Source organism: Saimiri boliviensis, chromosome 5 (genome assembly GCF_048565385.1).
Source record: "Saimiri boliviensis isolate mSaiBol1 chromosome 5, mSaiBol1.pri, whole genome shotgun sequence".
Taxonomy (NCBI): Eukaryota; Metazoa; Chordata; class Mammalia; order Primates; family Cebidae; genus Saimiri; species Saimiri boliviensis.
In genome coordinates, this window is record NC_133453.1 from 31,638,708 (window position 1) to 31,661,383 (window position 22,676).

Sequence of the window (22,676 nt, forward strand, 5' to 3'; positions counted from 1 at the left end):
GGGTGAGTTAAAAGGAAGTTTAAAGTTGGTGGTAAGGAATATCGTATGCTTACAAAGTAAACTGTATGTTTCGTTTGAGTTCTATTTTTTCTCCCCGGTGCTATAGGGGGCACGCTAAGACTGACCAATGAAAGTCTTGAGACCATGTTGTCATCGATTCATCTGCTAGTGAAATCTGTAATACTACTGTATACCGTGCTTTCAGATCACTAGATAAATATTCATTTATTCCAACAATACGATTTCATTTCAATTATCTGTCAGCCATAACTTAGTAAGTTACTTCTACTAAAGAAAAGCACCTCTAAGTACTTTGACAACCCAATATGGCCAAAAGGTTTAAAATAGAGTGCTTGTGAAACTTGTGTTGCGTGTGTTAGCGAATTATATGAGCAACAAACTCTTGAATGTAAACTGAGCTCATAATCAATTTAGCCTGAATTTTTCCAAGGAGTTAATTTGAAGAATATGAGTGCAGGGAATCTATCCAAGTATTAAGAATTTGAGATAAATGACGCTGGTAGAAACAATTTATCTCTAAATTCTTAAAAACATTTCCTGGCTATATATGGTACAAATTAATTATAACAATGTACGTTCTCTATCAAAAGTGTCCCAACTTACTTTTTCTAAGATAATGAGCAGTTGCTTTTTTATTTGCCTTCTTATTCTGAGCTCCAAGAAGGTTGGGACCAAATTTGTTTTGTTCCAGATCGTGTCTCCAATGCCTAGTATAACAACTTTCCACAAATATTAATACTTACTAGAGCAACTGCATTTCAAGCATTGTTCTGCGTGCTGAGGATAAAGTGATTAGCCAAAACAGACATAGCCTCTCTTTTCTTGGAGTTTCAGGCTAGTGAGTGAAACTGACCTTAACCGAATGTTACCTGTACTGAGAATCTGTGTTTTTTTCTTTTCTTTTCTTTTCTTTTTTTTTTTTTTTGTCCAGCCATTATTACCCTAGGACATCCCTCTGATTTAGTTTTGGGCATCTACTCTGATTCCACGGATAGGATCTTGGTGGATCTGTCAAACAAAGTGCCTTCTCTTTTCCTTCCCTGAAAATGAGAATAAAATTCAAGACAAGCCATTCAGAACCACTCTCCCTAGAATTTTCATTTTTAAAAAACATGGTAATATAGAAGTTGTAAAATAATAGGGTATTAACATAATAATAAGGGCCAGCAGGGGCTGCTTCCCAGAAGTAGTAATAAGCTAAGAAAGCGTAAGAATGAGCTAGAAGAGAGGGAAGTAGAACACTTCAGGCAGAAGCATATACAAATGTCCTGCAGCAGTAGCGAGCATAAAGATAAAAAGATCTGTAAGGTGAATGTTCCAGAAGCCCTAAGAGCCATAGAGAACCTGGTGCAAAACGAGGCTGAAGAGAAAGGTTTGAGGCCACTTCTTTGAGGCCCTATAGGCCACATAAAGATGTTTGATTTTGCATCTAAAAGCAAAAAGAAGACTTTGGAGTGTTTCAAGCAAATGAGGTGAGGGGAGCAAATGAATGTGCATATCCAAAAATGTTCTTCCCATATGTGGAGTATAAAGGGTCAGAGGGCAGTAATATAAACTGGAGCCAACTTTATTGAGGGCAGGCTATGCTCCAGGCATATTCAAAAAGGTTTGCGAATAATGATTCATTTATGCTTCATAACAGCACTGGGGGGTAAGTAGTATTATCATCTACATTTTTAAATTCACTTAGGCCTCATAACAGTGCTATGAGGTAAGTGATATTATCATCTATATTTTACAGAGGAAAAATTTGAGGCCCAGAGGTTAGTGAATTTGCCAAACTCCTCTGCACCAGTATGTAATACGGCCAACATTTGAGCTCAAACAATCTGACTTCGGATCCTGAGTTCATAGTTATTGTCTAAACACTAAAAAATATGCGTAGTCTTATTTGAGGTTATTATTGCTATTATAACTGACATTTTTAAAACCTATGAGATTAAAAAAATTATTGTGATAAAATGCACCTAGCATAGCATTTAACATTTTAACCATTTTCAAGTGCATAGATCAGTGGGATAAGAATATACATATTGTGCAATTATCACCATGATGCATCTCCAGAATGTTTTTCTTCATTTTCAAGTGTATAGATCAGTGGGATAAGAACATACATATTGTGCAACTATCACCATCATGCATCTCCAGAATATTTTTCTTCTTGCAAAATCAAAATTTTATACCCATTACATAATAACTCTTCATTCTCCTCTTCCTCCAGACCCTGGAAACCACCATTCTACTTTCTGGCTCTATGATTTTGACTGTTCTAAGTATTAAGTAAGTAGAATCATACAGTATTTGTCGTTTTGTGACTGCTTGTTTCACTTAGCATAATACCTGCAAAGTTCATTCATGTTGTAGAATATGTCAGAATATCCTTCCTTTTTAAGGCTGGATAGAATTCCATTTCATGTCCATACCACATTTTGCTTATCCTTTCATCTGCCCCTGAATACTTGGGTTGCTTCCACATTTTAGCTATTGCGAGTAACTCTAAACATGGACATGAGTGTGCAAATGTCTGTTTGAGACCTGCTTTCATTTCTTTTGAGTATATACCCATAAGTGGAATTGCTAGATCAAATGGTGGTTCTATTTATAATTTTTTTGAAGAACTGCCATACTGTTTTTGACAGCAGCAGCACCATTTACCTTCCCACCATGGTGCACCAGGCTTTCAGGTCCTTTACATTTTTGCCAACAGTTATCTTCTGCTTTTGCATAGTAGTCATTCTAATGAGTGTGAGGTAGTTTTTCACTCAGTTTTTGTTTGCATTACCATAATGATTAGTGATGTTAATAATCTTTACATGTGCTTATGGGGCACGGGTATATCTTGTGCATCAGGTTATTTTTGTTGTCATTGAGTTTTAGAAGTTCTTTATATATACATATATTTATTCCTTGTCATATGTATGATTTGCAAATAGTTTATTCCATTCTTTTGGTTGCTTTTTCACTCTGTTGATAATGTCCTTTGATGCATAAAATTCTTTAATTTTCAGGAAGTCCAATTTGTCTTTTTTTTTTTTCTGTTGCCTATGCCTTTAGTGTCATATTGAAGAAATCATTGCTGAATCCAATGTCATAAAACTTTTGCCCTATGTTTCTTTCTGAGGGTTTTACAGTTTTCACTCTTAGATTTAATTCTATAATTCATTTTAAATTAGATTTTGTACATGGTGTTAGGTAAACATCCACCTTCATTTTTTTTGCATGTAGATATTCAGTTTGCCCAGCACCATCAGACTGTTTTTTTCTCATTGAAAGATCTTGACACTCTTCTTTAAAATATATGCAAGGGTTTATTTCTGGGCTCATTATTATAATCCCATGTTTTTTATATCTGTCTTTATGCCAGTGCTACACCATTTTGATTACTGGAGCTTTGTAGTAAGTTTTTAAATCAGAAAATGTGAGTACTCCAAATTTATTCATTTTTTTTTTTTTGATCTTTTGACTTTTCAGAGATCTTTGAAATTGCATATAGATTTAAGAATGGATTTTTTATTTCTGTAAAAAGCATCATTGGGATTTTCTTAGGAATTGCATTGAATTTATAGGTTTTTGGGGGGCTAGTATTGACATCTTAACAATATTAAGTCCTCCAACCCATGAACATGAGGTGTCCTTTTATTTATGTTTTCTTTAACTTTTTTTCAGTAATGTTTTTTCAGTTTTTATTGTCCACGTCTTTACTTCTTTGGTTAATTCCTGAATTTTTATTCCTTTTGATGCTATTATAAATGGAATTATTTTAATAATTTCCTTTTTAAATTGCTCATTGTTAGTATACAGAAATGAAACTGATTCTTGTGTTGACTTTGTATCCTGCTACTTTGCTAAATTTGCTTAGCAGTTCTAATAGTTTTTTGTAGAATCTTTAGGGTTTTCTAGGTATAAGATTATATCATTTGTGAGCAATGATAATTTTAATTCCTCCATTCTAATATAGATGTGTTTTATTTCCTTTTGCTGGCAAATTGTTTCTGACTAGGACTTCTAACGCTATGTTAAATAGAAATGTACACCACTTCTTAACAGGCATCCTTGCCTTCTTGATTTACAGGAAAAGCTTTCATTCTTTTGCCATTGAGTATGATGTTCTCTGTGAGTTTTTCATATATGATTTTTATTATGTGAATATAGTTTGTTGTGTATCTTTATCATGACAAGGTGGAGATTTTATCAAATGTTACATCTGCGTCAGTTGAGATGATGACATGTTTTGTTCCTCTATTCTGTTACTGTGATATATTCTACTGATGTATTTTTTTGTATGGTAAATGATCCTTGCATATCAGGAATGTATTACGTTTGATCATGATATATAATTTTTAAAATATACTGATGGATTCAGATTGCTAATATTTTGTTGAGGATTTTTTGCATTGAAATTCACAAGGGATATTTGTCTGCAGTTTTATTTTCTTGTAGTGTCTTTGTCTGGCTTTGGCATTGGGCAATGATAGACTCACAGAATGAATTAGGAAGAGTTCTCTTCTCTTTAATGTTTTGGAAAAGTTTGAAAAGGATGGTGTTTGTACTTCTTTATATGTTTGATTGAATTTCCTAGTGAAGCCATCAGGTCCAGGAATTTTCTTTTTGGGATATTTTGATAACCAATATAACAACTCTATTCAGATTTTTAATTTCATCATTATTTAGCCTTTGTAGGTTTTTTATTTCTAGGAATTTGTTTTGTGTTGCTATAACAGAAAGCCACAGACTCAATAATTTATAATGAACAAAAATTTATTGGCTTATAAGTCTGGGGACTGGGAAGTCCAAGATTGAGGAGCTGACATCTGGTGAGGTTCATGCTATGTCATAACGTGATGGAAGACATCACATGGGCAAGACAGACAGAGGAAAAAAGTGGACCAAAGTCATTCTTTTAAAAATAATCCACTCTCATAAGAAAGCACTCATATGATAATGGCAATAACTACCTCTTAAAAGTCCCACCTCTCAACACTGTTGCCCTAGATTAATTAAGTTTTCCACGCATGAAATTGGGGGAATACATTCAAACCATAGAATTTATGTTGCATTTTGTTTGGTAATTTACTGGTAATTGATAATGTGTTTTTTAGTTTTAAAAAACATGAAAATTTTCTATTTTTCCTTCTGTTATCAACATCTAACCTTATCTCCTTGTGGTCAGAGAAGATTCTTTGTATGACATGTATTTTCAAAAATCTATTAATACAACATGTGGCCTAACATATGGCCTATCCCGGAAAATGTCTTAAGTACATTTGAGGAGAGTGTTATTTTTTTGGTAGTGTGTACTGTATATATCTGTACATACTGCCCAATAGTTGGTCTATTGTATTTTTCAAGCTCTCTATTTCCTTACTTGCCTTCTGGTGGTTATTTTATCCTCTATTGAGAGTGAGACATTGAAGCCTCTACTATTGTAGAACTTTCTATTTCTTCTCTCAATTCTGTCAGTTTTTACTTCATGTATTATGATGGTCTGTTATTAGAGGCATAGATATTTCTAATCTGTATATCTTTGCTGTATTTAACTTTTTATTAATAAATGTGTGCCATAATGGTTTGCTGCATCTATCAACCAATTTCCTAGGTGTTAAGCACCTGTGTGCATTAGCTATTTATCCTGATGCTCTCCCTTCCCCCTGACTCCCGCAACAGACCTCAGTGTGTGTTTTTCCCCTCCCTGTGTCCATGTATTCTCATTGTTCAGCTCCCACTTACAAGTGAGAACATGCCATATGGTGTTTGGTTTTCTGTTCTTGTGTTAGTTTGCTGAGGATAATGGCTTCCAGCTCCATCCATGTCCCTGCAAAGGGTATGATCTTGGTCCTTTTTATGGTTGCATAGTATTCCATGGTGTATATGAACTACATTTCTTTATCTAGTCTATCACTGATGGGCTTTGGTCATGTCTTTGCTATTGTGCATAGTGCTGCAATGAACACATGAATGCATATCTCTTTATAATGGAATGATTTTTATTCCTTTGGGTATATAACCAGTAATGGGATTGCTGGGTTGAGTGATATTTCTGGTTCTCACTTTCTTAATCTGAAAATAGAAATAAGGTAGTTCAGCAGTAAAGCTGCTGAGGGTTTATTTATTAGATTAAATGGTTTTGATTTTCTGTGCTTATATTCAGGTATACAAGGCCAGAATGAAATCTTAAAACTGTCCCAAAGGCAGAGTCCCAGGGAGAAGGCAGTTACTGGACTGCAGTAATTGTAGTGTTGAGAGAAAAGCTAGGACAACTGAAGAACTAATGAAAAACAAGGATCAGTAGCATTTCTTGGAATAACATCTGAATATCAGTTGCTCCTCTAATGTCAAATATTTTTATGTATAACCAAATAGATAAATTTCATGTTTTAAGATAAAACTGAGTTTGATCTACTTCTAAACACAACTGTGTTACAGTGTTATTAACAGAATTGTATAATGGAATCTCACTATTTTTAGAGACACTGTAGAGAGATAAACTGTATTTCCCATAATGAAGAAGATTGCTGAGATAATCTTCAAGTGTCAAAAACTGAGAAGGAAAGATGGAACTTAATAGATTTATAGTCTGTGAATCATTGTTCAATTTATACTCACTTAATATATGTCAAGGTGTCACCATTCTTACAGCAGAGAGTCCTTCTAAAAGAGAATCATGTAGTTTCTGCAAGGACGATCAATATCTTCTAAAATTTTCCTTTTGCATTTCTGTTGGATAAAAACCAGGTATCTATATGTAACTATAAGAAATAATGCAATTTCTCACATTTTCCCATCTCAAATTTATGGCAGTCAAAATAAATCACTCAACAATATAAATTTTAACTTGTGTTGACAAGGTGCTTTGTTATGGAGGACTCATTAATTAAACTGTGGTTTATCCACCTAATGGGATACTGAGTAGCTGAGTTCTCTATGTAAGGATGTGAGGAAAAAAATAAAGAATAAACTGTTAAATAAAAGTATGTACTTTACTGATAATATATTTTATATTTTTAAAATAAAGGTAATGAAATTAAGAATATGTATTTTTATATGAATATGTACAACTAAAATACAATAAATTATTTTTTAAAAATAATAAAATAGGTTACCTATATGAGACAGAGCTAAAGAGGTAGACAGGAATGCAAATGGAATAAAGCATTCTAAATATACACATATATTCATATTTATGTATTCTGAATTTTGAAATATTACCTATCACAAATCTTAAAATTTTTAAAAAAGTAACACATCCAATATCTTTTGGATATGTTAATGAACTCAGCAAAACAATAAAAAGCATTTTATTGTTCTTAAATGTGTTATTACTACCAAGTGATTTACTTTAAAATTTTTATCTAGAATAAACAAAAGTTTACTGTAATTTGTCCATAATAATTGTCTTATAAGGTTTCTTTACTTTTGCAATTGTCATCACTGAAATGTCTTATTGAAAGAAAAGAAGACTCTTACTTATTTGTCTAAATTCCTCAAAACAGCACATTAATGTTTTAGATATAGTTAGTGATTACTTTGTGTGTTTATATTAGCTTAAAACCTAAGGCCGTATTGAACAGCAATGAGTCAAATTTATTTTGAATTCATTTCTATTTAATCTAAACAAATATTTATTTAGCATGTAATATGTTCCCATGAACATATTCTACTGAAATAGATGCTATGAATCTTATACTTTGGTTGTGTTTGAGAGTGAGATGGCTAACAAGAAAAAAATTAAATAAGTCAAGATACAGTGTTAATATTAAGTAAGTCTCAGAGAAAAATGAAAAAATGTAACAAAGTTTAAGTAAAATTATTCAGAATGCCGGTCAGTGTGAGTGTAGGGGTAAGGAGTTGATTAGATTTTTAAATATATTGGCCTAATTGAGAAAACGATATTTGAGCGAAAATTTAAAAGAGATTAAAGAAATGACCAAATTGATGTTTGAGGGAAGAATATACCAGATAGATAATATTATTTATCTATAGCTTCAAATAAATCCACCACCTAAAGCAATTAATATGCTTTATTTTAGTTGTTTCACTGTATTTTCACATCAATAAAAGAGAGACTGTCCCCTCCCTTTTTTTCTTTTCTTTCTTTTTTCTCTTTCTCTTTCTTTTTCTCCTCCTTCTCATACAGTATCTCCATTATATACTTCAACATGCTAAGCACCCCTCAAAAGGGGTTGGGAAAGATAACATACAGGAAAATAGAAGAATACATGAGAATGAAGACTGATAAGATTCAGTATAAAGCATTGCTAAGCACCCCTTCTGAGGGGTTGGGAAAGATAACATACAGAAAAATAGAAGAATACATGAGAATGAAGACTGATAGTAAGATTCAGTATAAAGCATTGCTCAGGATTCCATTTGATATATTTTTATTAAAGGACTAAATGGATTTATCACCAAGAGATATTATGCAGAATCACTGTAATATATTTGTGATTATAATTTTAAAAAAGACAAGAGTGACTTATATTTGCTGCATTGGACCTTATTTCCTTGTATTTTTAAATCACAAATTGTGTCTGCAATTCAAAGGAAAATAAAACCTATGTACATTTTTGGTCACCTGACTCTCAAAATATTTTTACTTGATTGTCCTTGATCATTCTCCATTGTTTGAATAGAAAAATATGCCAATGTTTGCATATTCATGTCTCTTAAAATATTACCAACACCTTGATAACAAGACATTTTATACTATTAAATAATATGTCATTGAATATAGGTGAACATTTTCATCTTAAATTAGTTTATTTGGTAATCTCTTCCTTTTTTTTTTTCCATTTCTGATCTTTTCTTAGATTATAGTGGTGTCCAGTTTTAATTACTAGGATTTATGCTTGCAGGATCCAGAAGGAAGGACAGCTGTTAAAGTGCCTGTAGGATTAATCTGAAGACTAGAGAAAAATCTATCCTATTTCTTAAAACAATCTAAGAGAAAAACAAAGTCCACTGAAAAAGAAGTTCTCATTTTAGAGGATAATTGGCTTCCATTCTTAAAAATAACAAATAAAATATGGAACAATTTTAGAGAAATGAGCTTGCATATTTGCTGAAGTATTCTCATATCAAACTAGAACAGACTGATAGCAAAGGCTCAAAAACATTCTGGATAAAGGTAGAAATGATAACATATTTTTATTTTTCAATTTGGTAATTGAAAAAATATCACACCCCCTGACATCCAACTATATCGCTGAGCACACATCACTGATATTAAAGAACATTTGGATTATCTTCAAAACTTATTTAATGAAATTCATTTTATGTTTAACTGGATTTAATGCTAATGGTAATCTTGTAGCACACATGTTTATGAGGAATTTTATTTACTTGAAATCTGTGTACATAGTTAAACAATTTTTTATAAAAAGAATGAATCAGATATGTTTGGATACTGTAGATGTATTGCTCTTGTGTTTGTTCATGAATGACAACCTGATTAGCATAGAAATATTGACTCACACTTCTTTCTCATCAAACTCTGAACTGGTGAATCCTTTGTCTTTTAAAATTTAGCATTAAGAATCTAAAGCAGGCATGATTTTGGTTCTTTTGTGGCTTTTTTTTTTCTAGCTTTTAAAAAAATTTATGTTTTAATTTCCAAATTGAAAAATAAAAATATGTCATCATTTATACCTTTATCCAGAATTTGTTTTTGAGCCCTTGCTATGGATCTGTTCTAGTTTAATACGAGAGTACTTCAGCAAATATGCAAACTAGTTTCTCTAAAATTGTTCCATTTTTTCATTCTAGTGTGGGGGGAACACTTAAAATTGAGATCTACTCTCTTAATATTTTTTGAAGTACACAATGTCATATTGTCAATATAGGCACTATGTGGCATAGCAGATTTCTGGAACTTATTTCTCTAACATAACTAAAACTTTATACCTATTAAATGCAACTTTCCATTTTTCTCTCTACCCAGTCTCTGGCAATTACCATTCTACTTTCTGTTTGTGAGTCTGACTATTTTAGATACCACATTTAAGTGGAATCATGCAGTGATTTACTTCTGTGATTGTTGGATCGTATGATAATTCTGAAGTGAAACTGTAAAACTACTAGGAGAAAACGTGGGAAAAACTTCATGACATTGGGCTTGGCAATGATTTCTTGGATATGACATCAAAAACTGGAGTAACAAACACAAAAATAGACAAGTAGAACTACACCTGCTATGGTTTGGGTCTGATTTGTCCCTAACAAAGCTTAACATGGAGATTTAATCTTCAAGTGGCAAGGTTGGAAGGTGAGGCCTACTGGGAGGTGTCTGAATCATGGGGGCAGAGCCCTCCTGAACAGATTCATGACTTCCTGCCAGGGCAGTAACTGAGTTCTCACTCTTGGGAATGGAATAGTTCCCATGAGAATAGGTTGGTAGAAAGAGTCTGGCTTCCTCCACTTCTTTCTTCTGCTTCCTCTCTTGCCACGAGAACTACTGCAAGACAAATATAACTCCTTTCATTAATAAAATGGTTTAAAATTGATCATAGTATGATGAATTAATTAAAGAAGTTTGTTTTTAAGCAAGATATGAAGTAAGAAATGAATCAGACAGAAAGTAGAACTAACACTTCTTTTAAATCTCAAAAGTTAACGTCTTTGTAAGGCAAGGCACTGGTAATTAGCAGGAGTGGAGGAATATATGAAATAAAATGCAAAATCTAACAGAAAACTTGCTGATTTTTTTTCAGTTTATTCAGATGTCAAGTAAGTGTTAAATGAGAAAACATAATTTTTTATTTATGTATTTTGTATAAATTTATCCTTTGTTTATTATATAACATTGTAACAAAGAACAAATTTTAAAGCTGATTCTACCACTTTTTGACTTTGGACAAGTAATTACCATCTTTCAGCCACTTTCCTCAACTGAAATGGAATCTCCACATGATTGTTGTCTGGATGAAGTGAGACAAAGGTTGTAAAAGCTAAAATAGAATATCTAGTACCTGTGCTCGATGGGCAGCAGATTCACTTATTGAGAACCTTCTTTGTGACACATACTATTCTAGATACTCACGAGGAAAAGGAATAAGGTGAATAAGACATGTTCTTATTCCTTTCTTTTAAATATCCCACAATCTATCAAAAGAGACAGAGAACTACTCAGAACATTAGAGTAAATGAGGCATGTGCCAGGAAAGATGCATGTATAAAGTGTTCTGGGAATGTGGAAGGAAAGACCAATTCACCTCATGAGAAATCAAAAAGAGATTTTATAGGAGTGATGACTTCTGAGCAAAATTGAGCCTTGTCATTTTCCAGGTCAAAGCATTTCAGAAGAACAGCTTAAGGAGAGACTCACAGTACTACTGGTTAAACAAGTGCAAATGTGGAAAGACATGAAGTTAAAAGGATGCATTGAAGTATTACTTTTCTGAACTACATCTCGGGATAAAACCTTTTGCATGCTTTGCTTTCCTGGCTTTGTCCTTCATTACGGAACAACCTCCATGTGTTCAGTTGAGCCCAGAAGGCCACTTTCACTCCATGCCCTACTGAGTCATCTCATTAGGCAGCTGTGCTTTTTCAGAGCTGGACACAAAGATGTGGGTGGTTGCGTAAATGATGTGGAAGGGTGACCAGATGTATACCAACAAATTCAGTGCCCAGGAGAACCAAATGATGATGTCAGTAGGAAGATTTGTTTTAATGAATGAATAGTTAGGCAATAACCGATGCATATATTTAAGAACTTGGCAGAACAAGCCATCATATCCAGTATTTGACATTGAACCAAACTGGCTCCACACTTGTACATCTGGGCTTGTTTCACATCATATGACTCATATAGACCATAGCCTTTCCTAATCAAAAGACATAGAGTAGTTGAATGGATAAAAATGCCAACAATGCAATTATATGTTGTCAATAAGAGACTCACTTTTGATATAAAGACACATATCAGCTGAAAGTGAAAGAACTGAAGAGGATAGTCAATATAAATCATAACCAAAAGAAATCGGCCAGGCACGGTGGCTCACACCTATAATACCAGCACTTTGGGAGGCCAAGGTGGGTGGATCATGAGGTCAAGAGATCGAGACCATCCTGGTCAACATGTGAAACCCCGTCCCTACTAAAATACAAAAATTAACTGGGTATGGTGGTGCAGCCTGTAGTCCCAGCTACTCGGGAGGCTGAGGTAGGAGAATTGCTTGAACCCAGGAGGTGGAGGTTGTGGTGAGCCGAGATCGCACCAGTGCACTCCAGCCTGGATAATGAGAGCGAAACTCCATCTCAAAAAAAAAAAAAAAAAAAAAAAATCAGGGTTAGCAATATTTACATCAAACCAAATAGACTTTAAGACAAAAACTATCACAAGAGGCAACAAAAAGGACAGTATATAATAAAAGCGTCGATTCACTAAGAAAATATAGCAATTATGAAATATATGCAACTAACTTTAGAACACTCAAGTATATGATGTAAATATTGGCAAACTGAAGAATAAAAAAGACAGTAACACAATAATGGTAGATTTCAGTACTCTTTTTTCAGTAATGGATAGAAGAATACCTAGTGAGATGATCAATAAGGAAATAAGGAAATAGAAGTCCTAAACAATAGTATAGACCAAGTGGACCTATCATACATATGTAGAACATTCTACTCAACAGCAGGATAATATTTTTCTCAGATAACATTATGCTAAATTTAAAACAGCAACCCCAAAAGACAAATAATGCATGATTCAGCATATATGAGTTAACTAGTGTAATCAAACACACAGAAACAGAAAGTAGAATGCTGGTTGCTAGGGTATGGGACAAGGGGTAATGGAGGATTGTGCAATAGCTGTAGTGTTTTAGTCATACAATATGGAAAAGTTGTAGATATCTGTTGTACAACAATGTACATATAGTTAACAATACTGTACTGTAACTTAAGAGGGTAAATTTATATTTGTGTTTTTGATCAGGATAAAAAAGAATTTGCTAGAGGATGCTGATATGTAGAAAGAAAGCCCAGAAAAATTCATATTCTGACTAATACTTAAATCACATTCAATTAAAAGTTCTGTCACATTAAAAATAATTATATCCTAAAACCTAGACATATTATTTCTAGATACTTATGGTGGATGGGTAGGATTGAATGAGATTGAGAAACAGAAATAAAAGGGAATAAACAAGTAAAGTAAGGAGATCTTGCATAGGCTGATGATGTAAATGGGCCATGAACTGAGGATGGAAGTGAACTTTGTAATGAGAGAGGGAATGAATTTGAAAGCAATGTAAAGCACAGTCAGTCCTGAGGCATACAATATAATAATTTTCCAAGTAAACAAACTTTATCAAGTCCAAACTACTCCAAATATATATATATATATATATGTATATTTTCCATTCCCTCAGTTTCAATAGCTCTTAATTTAGTACACTAACTTCTAGGGCCTCTCCAAGTCTGTAAGTGAGAGCAGCATTTAGCCAGTCTTTGCTAATATTGCAAGGCAGTTTCTGCTGGTCTCCACAGTAAACAATCCAAGTAGATTACTTTTTCTAGATCTGGCATAAAGTCAATAAGATTACTGATATTTTTTGATAGAATTTAACAGAGGAGCTCAGTAAGTTAGTTTTCACAAGATAGAGAAAAGAATAAAGGCAAAACTACTATCCTGTAATGTATTACACATAAGAAAAAATGATCCTCATTTTGTGTAGCCTGGCCAAAAATGGACAGAATTAAGGAGAAAAATATAAACATAAACATAACTCATGTTACAAATTAATTATAAAGATTAAATCAGAACATGGTTTATGCCATTCTGGTTCAAGTAATGAATGATACTTCTACAATTATTTTTTATTTTTTTATTGCATTTTACATTTTGGGGTACATGTGAAGAACATGCAAGATTGTTGCATAGGTACACACATGGCAACGTGATTTGCTGCCTTCCTCCCCTTCACCTATATTTGGCATTTCTCCCTATGCTATCTCTCCCCAACTCCCCACCCCCTGCTGTCCCTCCCCTATTTCCCCCCAACAGACCCCAGTGTGTGGTGCTCCCCTCCCTGTGTCCATGTGTTCTCATTGTTCAACACCCACCTATGAGTGAGAACATGCAGTGTTTGATTTTCTGTTCTTGTGTCAGTTTGCTGAGAATGATGGTTTCCAGGTTCATCCATGTCCCTACAAGGGACACTAACTCATCGTTTGTTATGGCTGCATAGTATTCCATGGTGTATATGTTCCACATTTTCCCTGTCCAGTCTATCATCAATGGGCATTTGGGTTGGTTCCAGGTCTTTGCTATTGTTAACAGTGCTGTAATGAACATTCGTGTGCATGTGTCCTTATAGTAGAACAATTTATAATCCTTTGGATATATACCCAGTAATGGGATTGTTGGGTCAAATGGAACTTCTATTTCTAGGTCCTTGAGGAATCACCACGCTATCTTCCACAACAAAGCCCATTCAAAAGTGGGCAAAGGATATGAACAGACACTTTACAAAAGAAGACATACATGAGGCCAACAAACATATGAAAAAATGCTCATCATCACTGATCATTAGAGAAATGCAAATCAAAACTTCATTAAGATACTATCTCACACCAGTTCAAATGGCGATCATTAAAAAATCTAGAGACAACAGATGCTGGAGAGGATGTGGAGAAACAGGAACACTTTTACCCTGTTGATGGGAATATAAATTAGTTCAACCATTGTGAAAGACCGTCTAGAATTATTTTTTAAAGGTTGTCTAATCAATAGCCTCATTCATATCTTCTCTTTTACCAATGATTTTTGAGGTGCTTAGAGTAAGTGGATAAATCCTGGTAATTTTCTATGTTTCTGAACCAGTGACTTACTTTTTTCTGCAATGCATATTAAACTTATCTGGACATTTTTTATATTGTTCCAGATCAGTCAGAGAGTTAAAGAAGTATAATGTGATTGGAAAGATTCTCCAATATACTGGTAAGTTTAAAAAGCAAATCCTGAGTGATATGCATCATATAGTTCCATTTTGGGGGTAAAAATGTGTACTTATAGGTTTTTAAAATTTTTGGAAGTACATAAAACAAAATACTAAGAATGATTATATCTGAATTTTTTGGATTACATATAATTTGTAATAAAACAGATTATTTATATAAAAATATATTTCTTTTTAGAACATAAAAGGCAAGAAGTATATTAGTCTAGCATTTTTGTATTAATAGGACAGCATTGCTAAAATGTTTTCTGATATATGCCTTCAAGGATAACAATAGAGACTTTTATCATTTCTTAAGATTACAAATAGATGAGGCACAGTGGCTCACACCTATAATCCCAGCACTTTGGGAGGCCGAGGCGGGTGGATCACAAGGTCAAGAGATTGAGACCATCCTGGTCAATAAGGTGAAACCCCATCTCTATTAAAAATACAAAAATTAGCTGGGCATGGTGGCGCATGCCTGTAGTCTCAGCTACTCAGGAGGCTGAGGCAGGAGAATTGCTTGAACCGAGGAGGCGGAGGTTGTGGTGAGCTGAGACTGCGCCATTGCACTCCAGTCTGGGTAACAACAGCGAAACTCCATCTCAAAAAAAAAAAAAAAAAAAAAGAAAAATTATAAGAGAAATAAACCATATATTTAATTGCATTATATCCTTGTATGTGAAGTGGAGGTATCTGTCTTAAATAACTTACCCTGATATTCTGATCAAATATATATTAGCAAATTACTACCTAGAAGGACATTATGTACATGAACAAAACTGGGGCTGACAGTTTGTTGTTTGTAGCAGTTTGGATAGTTTCATTTAAAGAAAAAAACTTTTTTTTTTTTACGTTGTTTTAAATATACTTTAAGTTCTGGGATACATGTGCAGAATGTGCAGGTTTGTTACCTAGGTGTAAACGTGCCATGGTGGTTTGCTCCATCCATCAAACCGTCATCTACATTAGGTATTTCTCCTAAAGCTAGCCTTCCCCTAACTCCCCACCCCCCAACAGACCCCAGTGTGTGATGTTCCGCTCCCTGTGTCCATGTGTTCTCAGTGTTCAACTCCTACTTATGAGTGAGAACATGCAGTACTTGGTTTTCTGTTCCTGTGTTAGTTTGCTGAGAACGAAGCTCAGATCCGATGTGGCTGAAGAAATAAAGAAGCCCAATGGCAGGGCAGACTTAGGGATTTATTAATAAAAATGGACCAAGAAGGGCATCAAGAAACCAGATTCTTTGGCTATGCCATCCTTAATGTAATTTTTTTCCTCACATTGATTGGAAGATGGCTGCAGCAGCTCGAGGCATGATAGCTTGATACAACAGGGTCCAAAGGCGTTATATTGTCCAGCCTTACTTGTGGCTCTTTCTTGGACGTGAAGAAAGACTTTCCAAGAAGTGGCCAGAAAATTTCCCCCACATCTCATTTGCCTTTCTTAAACCACTCTAACAGTGGTGGTGAGTACTGTCAATATCTCCCAAACGTATTGCTTACATATGGGCCCTGTTTGGAAAATTTGGAAGCCACTGAGTTACAAGATGAATTCTTCATGTTACTAGGGTTATTTTCAATTATGGGTATAATAAACATTTCTGTAAATATCTCCCTGGGTGCCTATGTTCGTAGAATTAAAACTGATAGTCAGATTACTGTCAGTGTTACTGATGCTAAACTGCGCACAGAGCGATTGTAACAATTATACTCCACTTATCGTATCAGGGCTCTGTTGCCTGCTATTTTTACACGAACACTTGGTAAAACAAGACTTTTAAAAATTTAACTCACTTGTATAATTATTTTTGATTGTGATTTTATTTTCCTGGGTACTAACGAACACAGACATCTCACTTCCTTTATTAGCAATTTGTTCTTTCAATTCTGTGTTGTACTTCTTCAAAACCTTTGCCCGTTTCTTTATTGAGATGATTTCCCCTTACTTATTTTTAAGTTCTTCTATATTTTCTGGGTTCCATATGCCATATATATTCATATTATCTTTGTGCATTTTCTTTTCTTTCTTTTTTATTTTTTTTAAGGCAGAGTTTTGCTCTTGTTGCTCAGGCTGGAGTGCAATGGTGCAATCTTGCCTCACCACAACTTCTGCCTCCCCGGTTCAAGTGATTGTCCTGCCTTGTCCTCCCAAGCAGCTGGAATTACAGGCATGTACCACTATGTTCAACTAATTTTTGTATGTTTAGTAGAGATGGGGTTTTACCATGTTGGTCAGGCTGGTCTTGAACTCCTGACCTTAGGTAATCCACCTGCCTCAACCTCCCAAAGTGCTAGGATTACAGGCATGAGCCACCATGCCCAACCTCTACATTTTCTTTTACTATCTTATTTATTTTAATTTAAAAATTCCAGTCAGTAAAATTCACTTTTTGAAATACAGTTCTATGCACTTTTAAACATTTATAGTGTTTTGTAGCTACCACTACAGACACAAGAGAGAACAATTCTGATATCACAAAGAATTCCATCATGCTACCCTTTTGTATTCATACCCTTCTTCCACCTCTAACCCTGGTAAACTACTGATATATTTCCTGGTTTATATGTGTGCCTTTTCCAAAATGTCATATGAGTGGAATTATCTATAGATAACTTCTTTGGGTTTGGTTTCTTTCAGTCAATCTAATGTATTTGAGATTCATCCATGTTGTATCAATAATTCCTTCTTTTAAATTGCTGAGTGGTGTTTCATTGTATGGGTGTATCATGGTGGGTTGACCAATTCACTTGAAGAACATTTAGGTTATTTTTAATATTGATGATTGCCAATAATTATCCTACAAATATTAATTTATAGATTGTGTGTGAACAATATCATATATTTTCAATACTCTAGGATAAACACCTAGAAGTGGAATTGCTGAATCATCTAATAAGTGTATCTTTGACTTTTAAAGAAACTCTTATGATATATTTTGATGAAAATAAGTTTATAAATGTGAACGTGAGAATCTTTACTATTTGCATTTTTGTGTCTTGTTTAATAAATTCTTTCATTCCTTTGAAAGAAGAGGGATATCATGGAGGTTTTCTGCTATATTATTATCTAAAATCTTTATAACTTTTCCCTTCTTGTACAGATTGTTAAACCATCTGGAACTGAAATACAAAACTTCAAGGCCACAATCTGTTTAAATGTTCTGCAATACATTGGGCTAATTTTTTGGTTTACTTTATGGCTATTTCCCCTATAATAATAATATTTCTGTTCAATGCAAAAACTATTTTAAAGGGAAAACACAATCTGAACAAATGGGGCTGTGAATCTCACAATATTATTGTCATTGAATTGAATTGAGTTGAATTAGAAATTCTTGCAAGTGGTTTGTTTATTTCTTTGATTTTGGGTAAATATAATGATAGCAAATACAGTTATCTACCTTTCAAAATAGGCAACAAAAGCATGATATCTTCAATATGTATTTTCCCAAGGAAAAAATGGCATTAATAAAATAGCAGTAGACAAATAAGAAAGTCAGCAGGAATAAGAAAGTATGAACTTGATTGAAATTTAACAAAATCTGAACTGAGATTTAATAGCAGCATGGAAATTTAAGCTACTTTATTATTGCCTTTTAAAGAGTTATCCAACATGAGACTGGTTTACAGCAATAGAATCTTTCCTAGTATTTGTTATGAATTTTTTTCCCGTGAAGCACTTTGCTGACTTGATACCTCAGTATACAAACGGGGAAATGCTAATCTGCAGCTCTCTCCATGAAACATCTTGAGGGCCACATCTAACATCTTTCCAATGGAATAAAATAAAATGTTTCTTATCTTGACCTTGTTTTTGGGATCTATACTACTTCCTGAATACAGCCTTCATAGATTGGGTCTCTTCAATAAATGGTGTTGGGAAAATGGTATATCCATATGTGGAAGAAAGAAATATGACCCATATCTCACACCGTATTAAAAAATTAATTCAAACTCAAAGCCTTAAATGTAAGGCTTTTACATAGAAAAGTATAGGGGAAATGCTTCAGGGTATTTGTCTGGGAAATGACTTTATGGATATGGTCTCCAAAGCATAGGTGGCCCAAACAAAAATACACAAATGAGACTATATCAAATGAAAATTTAGCAAAGCAACGGAATCAGTCAACAGAGTGAAGTGACAATCTGCAGACTAGGAGAAATTGTTTGCAAACTATATATCTGATGAGGGTTAATATCTAAAATATATAAAGAACTCAACTTAATAACAAGAAAAAAAACCCCTAATTTTAAAATGGGCAAAAAACCTGAGTAGACATTTCTCAGAAGAAGACACACAAATGACCAACAGGTATATGCAAAAATATTCAGCATCACTAGTCATCAGGGAAAACAAATCAAAACCATGAGATATCACCTCAGTCCTGTTAGAATGTGCATTAAAAAAAAGACAAAAGATAACAAATGTTGAAGGTGTAGAGATAAGGGAACGTTATTAGTCATTAGAGAAAGCAGTGTGGGAGTTTCTCAAAAAATTAAAATAAAACTACTGTATAACTCAATTCTCTCACTACTGGGTATGAAAGGAAATGAAATCAGTATGTCGAAGTGATGTCTGCACTCCCATATTAATTGCAGCACTATTCACAGTAGGATATGCAATCAACTTAAGTGTCCATCAATAAATAAATAGATAAAGAAAATATGGTATGTATACACAATGGAATACTATTGAGCCATAAATAAGAAGGAAATCCTGCTATTTGAAATAACACAGATGAACCTAGAGGACATTATGTTAGGTGAAATAAGCCAGACATACAAAGACAAATATCTCACAGTTCACTCATGTGGAATATTAAAAAGCATAGAAATAGAGTAGAATAGTGATTACCAGAGGCTGAGCTGTTGTGTGTTGACAGGGAGAAGGAGGAGTTGGGGAGATGTTAGTCAAAGGATACAAAAGTATAGTTCAGTAAAAGGAATAAATTCAAGGGATCCATTCAACAGTATGGGGACTAGAGTTTATTATGATATGGTGTATTCTTAAAACACAACATCATATCAGAGTGGATATTAAGTGTTCTTACTACAAAAATGATTATGTGAGGTAATGCATATTTGATTAGCTAGATTTGGCTATTTCACTATGTATATATACTTCAAATCATCGTGTTGTATAAAACAAATACATAAAATTTTATCTACTTAAATAAATAGATGAAATACATAAATAAATTTGAAAAAAAATCTTTTTCCCTCTTCTAAAGGCTAGAAGTTCAAGATCAATATGCTAGCAGTTTCAGTGCTTGGTGAATGTTTGGTCTTTGCTTTTTTTTTTTTTTTTTTTTCTTTCAAAGCCTGTGAAATTTTATTTATACAAAAGAATAAAAATGGCTATTTAATAGGGAACAATTTAAACATGTTTTTCTATTTTTTCTGTTTCTTGCACATGAATCTGCTTCCAAGATTTAAGATAGCTAGTTACTAAATACTCCCCTTGCAAAAAACAAAGTAGCAAATTTCCCAGTTAAACCAGATTATTTTCAGTTATGACTATTGGCAACTGCATGAAAGAGATGATCAGACATGTCAGCAGGAATGTATGAGCTATACAACGGCATTACAAAAAGACCCCAAAGAAATAAGATGATAAAAACAAGAGAAAAATAAGAAAACACAAAGCAATATAAGAAAACGCCAGATATTTACAGTCTCCATCTGAAATGTGACTTGTGTTCTACTTTCAGCATAAAACAAAAGCAGAGAACATTTCTTGATGAGTATCACAGATGAAGCTGGTGCGAGCCAGTTTAGGGGGAGACATTCAAAGAAGGGAGAAATGTACAGTTAGCAACTTGCTGGGATTATAACTATGTCTTGATCTTCCTACAGTTCTGTTACTAAAAATGACATAAAGCCAAAGATCCAATGTGTTACTGAAATGACTTGTTACCACATTTAGAACAAACTACTCAAAGTCACAGGCACTGGGTCTGGGAGAGCAGAGGTGGCCACGAACTCAGGTGAAAGATGTTTATCTTTGTGAGGTCAAAGAAGGGAAGCAGAGCTCTACAGCCTGAAAGCTTCTGCACTAACGTATCCTCTAATAGTCAGCTTGTGGTTTTTTGTTTAACTTCAGATCAATCCTGTGCCGGTTTTTATTCTTTCGCGTTTTACGGCTGCTGTGGTGACTCCCTGAGGAAGCAGATGAGGCAGGCTTCTGAGGTTTCCCTCCCTGAACAGATCCATCCAGATCCTCAGGGCTCTTTTCCTGACCGTGGAAGTCTGGAGCAGTGTTACTTTCAGTCCCACTTCCTGGCTCCCTCTTTTCAATGAGCTAGTCCTGAACTCCTGCCAGTGCACTTCGGCAGCTACTGAGGTAACAGGATTTACTGAAGAGCTGTTCAGCTTCCTTAAACTTCTGATTCCTTCGATCATTTTTGCTACTGGAGTTTTTTTGGGGGGTTGGTCAGACACCGATCCCAGCCAGGAGTAATATTGTCATACATCTGAGTGTCTTCCAGGTAGCTTCCCTCAAAAGCATAGCTCTGTTGCTCCAAGTTTGTATTGTTTCCGCCAGTTCCTGCTTCGCTTCCCAAGCTCCGCCAGCTCCCGCCGGGTGTCTGGGATCTGCCTGGCGGCACCAAGTTGTGCATCACCATGTCGGGCTGCGGCGGGCGGCCTGGTCTCTGCTTTCAAGATGGTCCCTTGAATGCTGTGTCCTCACATGTCAGAAGGGACGAAAGGCAAAAAAGGACGAATGCTGTGTCCTGACCTGGTGGATGAGGATAAGAGAAGGAACCCATTTTCTCAAGCTCCTTTATAGAGGCCCTATTCTCACCCATGAAGGCCATGCCCTTTATGACTTACTCACCTCCTAAGGGCCACATCTCTTAATGCTTTCACATTGGCCACTGAATTTCAACACATGAATTTTGGGGACACATTCAGACTATAGCATATCCTATTCTTGCATTTCATATATCACTCTTGAGACTGCACATTCCACCATGCCTATAACTTAGGCATAGCTTGAAATATAATGGCTGATGGAATAGCTCTCTGAGAAGCATGCAGAAGATAAGAAAGTCCTCTATTTTTCTCACTCTTTAGACCTAGGATCATTCTAAAATGAAATGAAAAATAGTTGGGTGAGAACTGTATTTCCCTTTCTAAAGAATTCTAAACATGCTTGAAGATAACTGGTTAGAAAACAAGATTAGAATGGAAGTGGATGAAACCATAACACAGACAAATAAAAACCATTAAAAGTTCTTAGAGAGTTTAAGACTAAGTTTTCAAAAGCAATTGCAACAAAAACAAAAATTGACAAGTTGACAAGTGGGACCTAATTAAACTAAAATGTTTCTGCACAGCAAAAAAACTACTGACAGAGTTAAACAGACACACTTCAGAAGCAAAGAAAATATTCACAAATCATGCATCTGACAAAGGTCTAATATACATTGTCTATATGGAAATTAAACAATTCAACAAGCAGAAAACACGTAACCATTTAAAAAGTGGGTGAATGGCATGAACACACACTTCTCCAGAGAAGACATAAAAGAGGCTGACAAATAGGAAGAAATGCTTCACATCACTAGTGACCAGAGAAATGCAAATCAAAACCACAGTGAGATTCCATCTCACAACAGTCAGGATGGCTATTAATAAAAAGCCAAAAACAAAAAACAAACAAACAAAAAAAAAAACAAAACAAAACAAAAACCCATACTGGCCA

The 22,676-nt window shown here is 34.4% G+C and overlaps 1 long non-coding RNA gene and 1 pseudogene across 1 annotated transcript in view; one reads left to right on the forward strand and one right to left on the reverse strand.

Annotated features, from left to right (window-relative positions):
* The window catches only part of LOC141584450 (uncharacterized), a 191,986-nt gene that overhangs the window by 157,046 nt on the left and 12,264 nt on the right, over positions 1 to 22,676 (forward strand). The window contains exons 5-6 of the long non-coding RNA XR_012517503.1: positions 2,243 to 2,301; positions 14,910 to 14,965. This is a non-coding gene — a long non-coding RNA (uncharacterized LOC141584450). The remainder of the gene's footprint in view (positions 1 to 2,242; positions 2,302 to 14,909; positions 14,966 to 22,676) is intronic.
* LOC104650981 (chromatin modification-related protein MEAF6 pseudogene) lies at positions 21,023 to 21,594 on the reverse strand (annotated as a pseudogene).